We start from the raw sequence: 9904 nt of genomic DNA on the forward strand, positions 1-9904 counted from the left end.
TGGTTAAGTTTTGAGGAAGTTATGGATATTGGAAGTTAGATTATCGAATCTGGAAAATCTGGAAATGTGGGTTGTAATGTGATTCTTAATCTAATTGTTTAGAAATTCATGAGCATGGAAGGACAAAACCTATCTATGATTCTAATGCTCGGTTTTGGTTGTTGACAGGCCAAGAGAAAATAGGCCAAGTCTACAAACCGGGGAACTAGATAAGACTGTGAGTGACAAAACAACTTCTAAAATGTTATTAAACAGTTGTTCATAATTACATGTTTTACATGTTTTTCTATGAATGATACATGTTTTTGTGAACGGTTTCAAACATGAGTTTTGAGCTTAGATTTTTTAATGAGGGTTATATTCAAGCACGTGGCAAATGGCTTAATGAAAAGTAGTTGAAACGATATCTCTTAAAGTAAAGCATGTGTTAGCAAATATTGTATAATGATTTAAAGTTTTTCACGAGCAAACTGAATAAACTTGAGTTTTACAAAAGATAACGATAAACAGACATGTTTAAATTTTTTCATGTGACTTCACGGAGCTTTCCATTGATTACATGACTGAGATATTGAGCCTAAGGCTATATGGTACCGTGTGCACACAGGTTATATTTCCGTTGTCGACGTTGAGTGTACTCCGTGACAACGATGCTGTCGTGAGTGCTGGGCGGGTCCCAGTACGACAAAGACGATGGGAGTGTCGGGCGGGCCCCACTACATCGTAGGACTAGTAAACGTTGGTTGTATTGGGCGTGCCCTACACCACGTAAATCGGTCATGTTAGTTAAAACGTTTGATGTACTTGTTATGCTTTATTAGATTTTTTTTTATGATGAACTTGGAAAATATTTTAGAAAGCCTTATTTATTACACTTTTATGTTAAATGCTTTGTTTGAACATATTTATACATCTAAAGGTTTATCACATGTTTCGACGTCCGTATTTAGAGTTTTAAATTTAGTCACTCACTGGGCCTTGTAGCTCATTCTTTTCAAAATGTTTCCCACTTTTCAGGTAGAGATTGAGCTCCTGGTGCCTGATACACTGCCAACGTCTGCTGAAAGTTCCGAATCAAACTCCAGTACATGGTTGGAGTTGTATTTTGAGTCTGTTCATGTTGAAATTTTTTGTAAGGTTTAAATAATATCGTCCTGGAGGTCGTGGTCATAAAACTCTAGTTGTATAGGTTTTGGTCGTGATGTTTATATCAGGTTATTTTACAAACCAAGTGATGTCAGGGCTGCATCTTATGTATGTTGGGAAGGTTTTCGTGGTTTCCTCTGTGTGGTGTTTCATGTTGAATATTCTATATTTAAGATTGGTATGTTTATCGGGCTTAACGTTCAGTAGGGTCAGCAGGGATCGTTAGAGGAGACGATGTTTGTTGGCTTCACGCCGTCTTTTGGGCTAAGACAGCAGGTGGTCCGAGAGGGGGTGTGACATCCAGGACTAAGTTTGATAAATAAAGGACCTGATAGACAGGCTTCGGCCTCAGCTTCAGATCTTGGCTCGATTTAACCAAATTCGAAAAGACATCAACCTTAGCTCCAGAACTAGGTTTGATAAACAAAGGACCTGATAGACAGGCTTCGGCCTCAGCTTCAGATCTGGGCTCGATTTAACCAAATTCAAAAAGACATCAACCTTAGCTCCAGGACTAGGTTTGATAAATAAAGGACCTGATAAACAGGCTTCGGCCTCAACTTTAGATCTGGGCTCGATTTAACCAAATTTGAAAAGACATCAACCTTAGCTTTAGGACTAGGTTTGATAAATAAAGGACCTGATAAACAGGCTTCGACATCAGCTTCAGATCTGGGCTCAATTTAACCAAATTCAAAAAGACATCAACCTTAGCTCCAGAACTAGGTTTGATAAATAAAGGACCTAATAGACAGGCTTCGGCCTCAGCTTCAGATCTGGGCTCGATTTAACCAAATTTGAAAAGACATCAACCTTAGCTCTAGGACTAGGTTTGATAAATAAATGACCTGATAGACAGACTTCGGCCTCAGCTTCAGATCTGGGCTCGATTTAACCAAATTCAAAAAGACATCAACCTTAGCTCCAGGACTAGGTTTGATAAAAACGGGGCCTGATTGACAGGCTTCAACCTCAGCTTTAGATTTGGGCTCGATTTAACCAAATTCGAAAAGACATCAACCTTAACTCCAGGATTAGGTTTGATAAAAATTGGACTCGTCCTACTTTGGACTAGGTAAAAATTTAATTTCAAAATAAAATATTGTGATTTTCAAAGAAATAAATAGCTCACTGCTCAATTCATCAATCCTCTTTAACAATTGATCAGTATAGCCATCGGATAGAATAAAACACATATATCATGAAAGCCTTTTAAGTTGCCGAATTCGCCACTCTTTGAATCAAAACTGCGAATGACTGCACTATGTTGTAAAGATCTAATATTGTTTAGTCCTTGGACATCACAAAACGTGAATCCCTTTAAGATGTAAACTTCCAATTACGATAACTCCCATCACAGCAAAATTTGTCTGGACTTGTAGACACCTATATTTCCTTAAATTTTATCAAAAGAAAATCATAGCTTTTATTTGGTTTGCAAATACAATAAGTTGTACTAGATCCTTGCTAATTAACAAAATGTAGAATAATGGACTAATGAATCATGAATGTTTACTATTTTTTCAGAAAGGATAGAAGAAAAGATTGGCAAATAAACATATGTTCAAAAAATATAATAAGAAATGAAAAAAATGTGACAACAATGCTTGGAATAGGAGTACAAAGAGAGGGGTGAGTGAAAGCTTATACATCTGGAAATAACATTCTAAGAACTAAATGTAAGTTTCCTAGAAATACCCCTGACTTCTTTCAACATTACGAAACCTCTAAGAAAATGCTTCATGCATAATATCTTCGAACATAATTTGAATTCACAAGATTTTTTAACTAAACGCCATCCATATTAGTCAAAAGTAGAGCTCCTCCTGAAAAAGCTTTTTCACTACGAATGGACCTTCATAATTAAGAGTCCATTTTTCTCGATGATCCTTTTGAAACGAAAGTATTCTTTTTAATACCAAATCTCCCTCTCGAAAGCTTCGAGGATGCACTTTCTTATTGTATGCTCGCATTAGTCTTCTTTGGTAAAGTTGCCCATGATTTAATGCTGCCAATCGTTTTTCTCAACGAAATTCAACTGCTCATAACGACCTCGTATCCATTCAGCTTCATCTAACTTAGCTTCCATGAGAACTCTCAATGAAGGTATCTCAACTTCTAAAGGTAAAACAGCTTCCATACCATAAACTAAAGAAAATGGTGTTGCCCATGTTGAAGTACGAACTGATGTGCGATATCCATGTAGTGCAAACAGTAGCATTTCATGCCAATCTTTGTATGTTATTGTCATTTTCTCAATGATTCTTTTAATATTTTTGTTAGCTGCCTCAACTGCCCCATTCATCTTTGGACGATATGGAGTCGAATTTCGGTGATTGATCTTGAATTGCTCACAAAGTTCATCCATCATTTTGTTATTAAGGTTCTTGGCATTATCCGTAATAATACCCTCTGGGAGACCATAACGACATATAAGCTCTTTCTTGATAAACTTGAGCACTACTCCCCTTGTAACATTGCAATAAGATGCAACCTCTATCCATTTAGTGAAGTAATCAATGGCCACAAGAATAAAACGATGGCCATTTGAGGCTTTAGGATCAATGGGTCCAATAACATCCATTCCCCATAAAGAAAATGGCCATGGTACTGACAAGACATGCAATGGAGACACTGCTACATGGATCTTATCCATATAAATTTGACACTTTTTTCATTCCCTTGCATATTTTATGCAGTCTGATTCCATCGTTGTCCAATAATAACCAGATCTAAGTATTTGTCTAGCTATCATATGTCCATTAGCATGTGTTCCACATATTCCTTCATGAATGTCTGTCATAATTTGTTTTGCTTCCTCCTCATCAACACACTGAAGGAGCACCATATCGTGGTTTCTTTTATAAAGAATTTCACCACTTAAGCAAAAGTTCATGGCCAACCTCCTTATTGTGCATTTGTCATTCTCTGAAGCTTCATATGGATATTCTCTACACTTTATGTATTGCTTAATGTCAAAATACCATGGCTTGTTATCATTTCCAACATTCATGCAATATGATGGCACATCTCGCTTTGTAATTTGGATTGGATGAAGTTCAAATTCAAGATTAAGATCAAACATCACTGTCAGAGTGGCTAATGCATCTGCCATTCGATTGTCTTCCCTAGGAACATGGTCAAATGAAATCTTCTCAAAATTTTGAGACAATTTTGTAACGTATTGGCTATAAGGTACCAATTTAGAATCTATTGTTTTCCATTCTTCCTTGACTTGATGTATCACTAACATTGAGTCACCCAAAACTTTCAACTTTTTAATACTCATATCACATGCTACTTAAAGTCCCATAATGCAAGCTTCATATTCACCGATATTGTGGGTGCATTCAAAACATAACTTGGCCATCGAAAAGCATAGTCCTTGTCTCATGATCTCTAGCATTCTTTTCAACTAGAAATATGTTTTCATCTGGGAAATCAATCATCATAGGTTCGTAATTTGCTACTGGTTGAGCAGCTAAATGATCAGCAACTGTGCTTCCCTTTATTGCTTTTTTAGTAACATAAACAATATCGTACTCTGACAACAAAACTTGCCATTTTGCAATCCTTCCAGATAATGACGATTTCTCAAAAATGTATTTTATTGGATCCATTTTTGAAATAAGACATGTCATGTGGTATAACATATATTGCCTCAAACGATGAGCAGTCCATACCAAAGCACAACAAGTTCGCTCTAACATTGAGTATCTAGATTCATAATCGATAAACTTTTTGCTCAAATAATAAATGGCATGCTCCTTCTTCCCTGATAAATCATGTTGTCCTAAAACACCATCCATGGAACTTTCTAATACTGTTAAATACAAGATTAATGGTCGCCCTGGAGCTGGAGGTATCAGTACTGGTGGGCTCTGCAAATACTGCTTAATTTTGTTGAAAGCTTCTTCACAATCCTCATTCCATTTTTCTGGGTTGTTTTTACGTAAGAGCTTGAAGATTGGTTCGCATGTTGGTGTTAAATGTGAGATAAATCTAGATATGTAGTTCAATCTTCCCAGAAAACCTCGAATTTCTTTTTCTACTTTAGGGGATGACATTTCCATGATAGCACTTACTTTATTTGGGTCTACTTTGATCCCTTCTTCACTGACGATGAATCCCAGTAGCTTTCCCGAGGTTGCCCCAAATGTACATTTGGATAGATTAAATTTCAATTGATACTTTCTCAACCGATCAAATAATTTTTGAAGTGTGATTGTATGATCTTCATCTGCTTTGGATTTTGCGATCATATCATCAACATACACCTCTATTTCTTTATGCATCATATCATGAAAAAGTGTAACCATTGCTCGCTGATATGTTGCACCAACATTTTTCAAACCAAAAGGCATTACTTTATAGTAGAATGTTCCCCAAAGGGTAATGAATGTCGTTTTTTCTCTATCTTCTTCAGCCATTTTGATCTGATTATATCCTGAAAAACCATCCATGAAGGAGAAAATTGAGTATCCTGCAGTGTTATTCACCAACATGTCGATATGAGGTAAAGGGAAGTTATCTTTTGGACTGGCTCAATTTAAATCTCTATAATCAACACACATTCTCACTTTTCCGTCTTTTTTGGGCACTGGAACAATGTTTGCCACCCATTCAGGATATTTGAAGACTGTGAGGAATCCTGCTTCAATTTGCTTCTGTAGTTCCTCTTTTATTTTAACCAGTACATCAGGTTTCATTTTACGTAGCTTTTGTCTCACTGGGTTGCATTCTGGTTTTAAAGGAACTCGGTGTACTACAATATCTGTACTTAATCCTGACATATCCTGATAACTCCAAGCAAAAATATCTGAATACTCACGTAACAAATTGATCAGTTTTTTTCGTGATTCACTAGTCAATGATGTGCCAATTTAACCTCTTTTGACTCCTCTTGAGAACCCAAATTGATTGCTTCAACTAGTTCTTGGTGAGGACCAAGAACCTCATCTTCTTCTTCTACCATTCTTAACAATTGTGAGGATATTCCCACATCGTCTTCATCGTCACTTTCCTTGTCAGATTTCATAGTGTATATTAAGGCATCAAGGGTAGAACTGGAATTATTAACATCTTCATTCTTATGAATATTGTCTATGAAAGGGTTGAGACTTTTGTGTTTAATTTGCAAATGCAGAAAAGAAAGCAGAGAGAAGAAGAAATTAGAATGAATGAAATGAAAATGCGGAAATTTCATTAAATAACAAGAAAGCAGTACATTAATGTTGTAAAGCAAATAAATACTATGACATTGGATAGAGCCATTCGAAAAATAAAAATTTAAACAGATAAAAGTTAATCATTACTCTTGAAAATCTCTTGAAAATGTAGGTAGATCTACACTATCCCAATTGTTAAGCTCAAAATCAGACAGACATGCATAAACTGTGTTGCCTTCATATGATGCTTCTTGTGCCACTGCTGCAACTGATAAACTTTCCATCTTTGTTAACAAATCATCCTTCAAATCAGAGTTGTGTGATGAATAACTTATACCAGCACTCTTGAAAATATCATATAATTTTGGTATAAGTTTTATACTTGGATCAAACTCCCTCATCTCCAGCTTTGCCAAACGCTTTTTCTTCTTTTCCTCCTGAAGCCTAATCTTGTCATATATGGATGGCTTATAGCCCAAACCAAACCTCCCATCATTGCTCGGTGTTTTTAAAGTGTCTCTAAGTTTTGATTCAAAGAATATCCTCCACCTCCCATTCAACTTTAGACTTGTGTGGCTTTATCACTTCATCTACAGTTGCTTCCATCATAGTTGCATGAGCAATTTCAAAAGAGCGAAAAGAACACTCTAATGCTTCTTCCGTCGCTTCAACATATGGGGTTGAGACCGGCTTTGTTATTAGGAAATCTTCCTCTCCCATCACGCAAATCAACTTACTCCCAACAATAAATTACAATTTTTGATACAATGTAGATGGCACCACTCCTGCGGAATGAATCCAAGGACGTCCTAATAAAAAAATGTATGTGGGTGTTATCTCCATGACTTGAAAGACTATATTGGAAATACATGAGCCAATTTTAACTGGTAGTTCAATGTCACCCATTACTTCTCTACGTGACCCATCAAAAGCTTTCACAACCATAGTACTTGATTTTATGTGTGACATATCCACGGGAAGCTTCAATAGTGTAGATTTAGGCATTATATTGAGAGTTGATCCGTTATCCACTAAAACTCTTGCAATGACATAGTCTTTGCACTTCACTTAAATATGCAGTGCTTTTGTATGGCCTAAGCCTTCAGGAGGAATTTTGTCATCTGTGAAGACTGGAATTTGAAGATGTAATGTTTCCAATAATTTCACTGAACTTTTCCACTGAAATGTCATGTCCGACATATGCCTTGTTCAAAATATCTAATAACACTTTGCGATGAGGCTCTGAATTAAAAAACAATGATAATAAAGAAATTCGAGCTGGAGTATGATGCATTTGCTCTAGGATCTTATACTCACTTTGTTTTACTATTTTCAAGAATTCATTTGCTTCCTCATCCGTCACAAGCTTTTTGTATTCTATATCTTTTGCAATGATAGGCATCTCCACATCTTGGTCTTTGCAATGCTCTTTCACATTTCTTTTCTCATTTTTCCTACCTTGCTCCAGTATTAGACCATTTGAAAGGACTGTTAAGTTATCTGGTTTGTAGCATCTTCCACTTCGGGTTATCCTGCCGATTCCTGTAATGTTATCAACTGAAGGACCTGTTATGACCTGACAATCATACCGCCATGGCACTACTTTTAGATCCTTAAATTTGAAAGGACTCGGCACTTGGATCGCGAGTTTTTTAGGATTGCAGAAGGTTGACTCATTATGAATTTCTTGATAAAAAATTGTCAAAGGTCTTGGTAAAGTTGACTCATTATGAATTCCTTTTCTGAAACTTCATCCATGAAAGCACATATTTTACTGTCTTTCATCTCGTCTTTTCCTTGTCCTCTATATACCGTGAGTATCTTTGAATCCATAAGTTGTTGTACTTTGGATCTAACTTTTTGGCACTGTTGGACAACGTGGCCTGCAACTCCTTGATGGAATATACAATGTCTACTTTCATCATACCCTTCATATCTTATGTTGGGGTCTAGATATTCATGACTAACATATCCTGCTTCAAAAAGACCTTCAAAAAGTGCTTCCATAGGCATCACTATCTCATGGACTTTATTTTTGCACTTTTCAACAAGGCTATCCACAGCTTTCACTTTTGGATTTTCATGATCAGGCAGTGGATTTTCATTGACATTCGGCTTCTCATCAGATTTTTTGAAGCTCAACCATCCAACATTAATTAGAGATTGCACCTTTCTTTTCAAAGCCAAACAATTTTCAGTTGAGTGTCCCACTCCTCCAGCGTGATAATCACATCGAGCATTTGAATCATACCATTTTGAGTAAGGAGGTTGTATAGGAATCATTGGAATAGGAGCTAACTGTCGATTTTGAATTAGTTGAGGTAAAAGCTCTGTATAAGTCATGGGAATCGGATCAAACCACTATGTATCTGAATTGGTTTTACTACCTTGACCCTGTACAAATGGTCGAGGAGAATTTGAGTTAACGGGTTTTGGAGTTTTAGAGACGATATAGGCTGGTACGTAGCTATTATAAGGGATATGAGAGCCATTGCTTATATATGACGGAAAGTTTGCTCATATTTTCTCTGACCAAAAATTGATTTGTGCTTCCCTGAATTAGGAAAACCAATTGCATGAACCTCTCCTTCTTTCTTCTTGGATATTGTTCCTTTCTTTATTCCACCATATTCAATTGTAGCCTCTGCTAACCTCCCGTGTTTTATCCCATATTCAATTCTTTCGCCAATAACAATAATATCAGAAAATTTTGTTGATGCATTACCAATCATTCGCTCATATAATGGAGTCCGCAAGGTATTCATAAACATAGATGTCATTTCTTTGTCTGTTAACAGTGGTTGAACCTCGGCAGCCATATCTCTCCATCGTTGAACATATTCTTTGAAGCTTTCCAAACTCTTCTTCTTCATCTGTTGCAAGTCTAAACGGTCTGGAGCCATATCAATGTTGTGTTTGTATTACTTTAGAAATGCATCAGCTAAATCCTTCCAAACGTGAATGTGTGCATTATCTAATTGAATATACCATCGACTAGCTGGACCAGTCAAGCTATCCTGGAAGCAATGGACTAGCAACTTATCATTATTAATATGCGCCGCCATCTTTCTACAGTACATTATAAGATGACTCCTTGGACACGTTGATCCATCATATTTATCGAATTCAGGAACTTTAAACTTTGCTGGAATGATCGAGTATGGCACCAAGCACAATTGTGTTCCATCTATATTTCCATAGACATCAGTCCCTTTAATTGCTCGCAACCTTTCTTCCAAAACATCTAACTTTTGCTTAGTCGGAGTGTTTTCGTTTTGTCCCATGTCTTGAATTTTAGCCTGAGCTTCCAAATGTTCTATACTTGGGACAATGGATGGAACAACATACAGCGGATTCGAAGGAACATAGTGTTGAGTGGTTTGAGACTGCGGAACCTTCATGTGGTATGGAGTGAATCCTGGAGGATAAATAGGATCATCTGTGTCTTGAATTGGATTGCTTGATTGTGCTGTATTTACAACGACTGTTTCTTTCCCCATTGAAAGCAATTCTAGTATTTTTAAAACTTGTTCCCCAAGATTATTAATCTCTTGTCTCATTTTGTCCATGTCCTTATCTTTTTCTTCCAT

The 9904-nt window shown here is 36.6% G+C and overlaps 1 pseudogene; it reads right to left on the reverse strand.

Annotated features, from left to right (window-relative positions):
• Positions 1–2886: 2886 nt before the first annotated feature.
• LOC127150297 (uncharacterized) lies at positions 2887–9904 on the reverse strand (annotated as a pseudogene).

The sequence above is a fragment of the Cucumis melo genome, chromosome 7 (assembly GCF_025177605.1).
Source record: "Cucumis melo cultivar AY chromosome 7, USDA_Cmelo_AY_1.0, whole genome shotgun sequence".
Lineage (NCBI taxonomy): Eukaryota > Viridiplantae > Streptophyta > Magnoliopsida > Cucurbitales > Cucurbitaceae > Cucumis > Cucumis melo.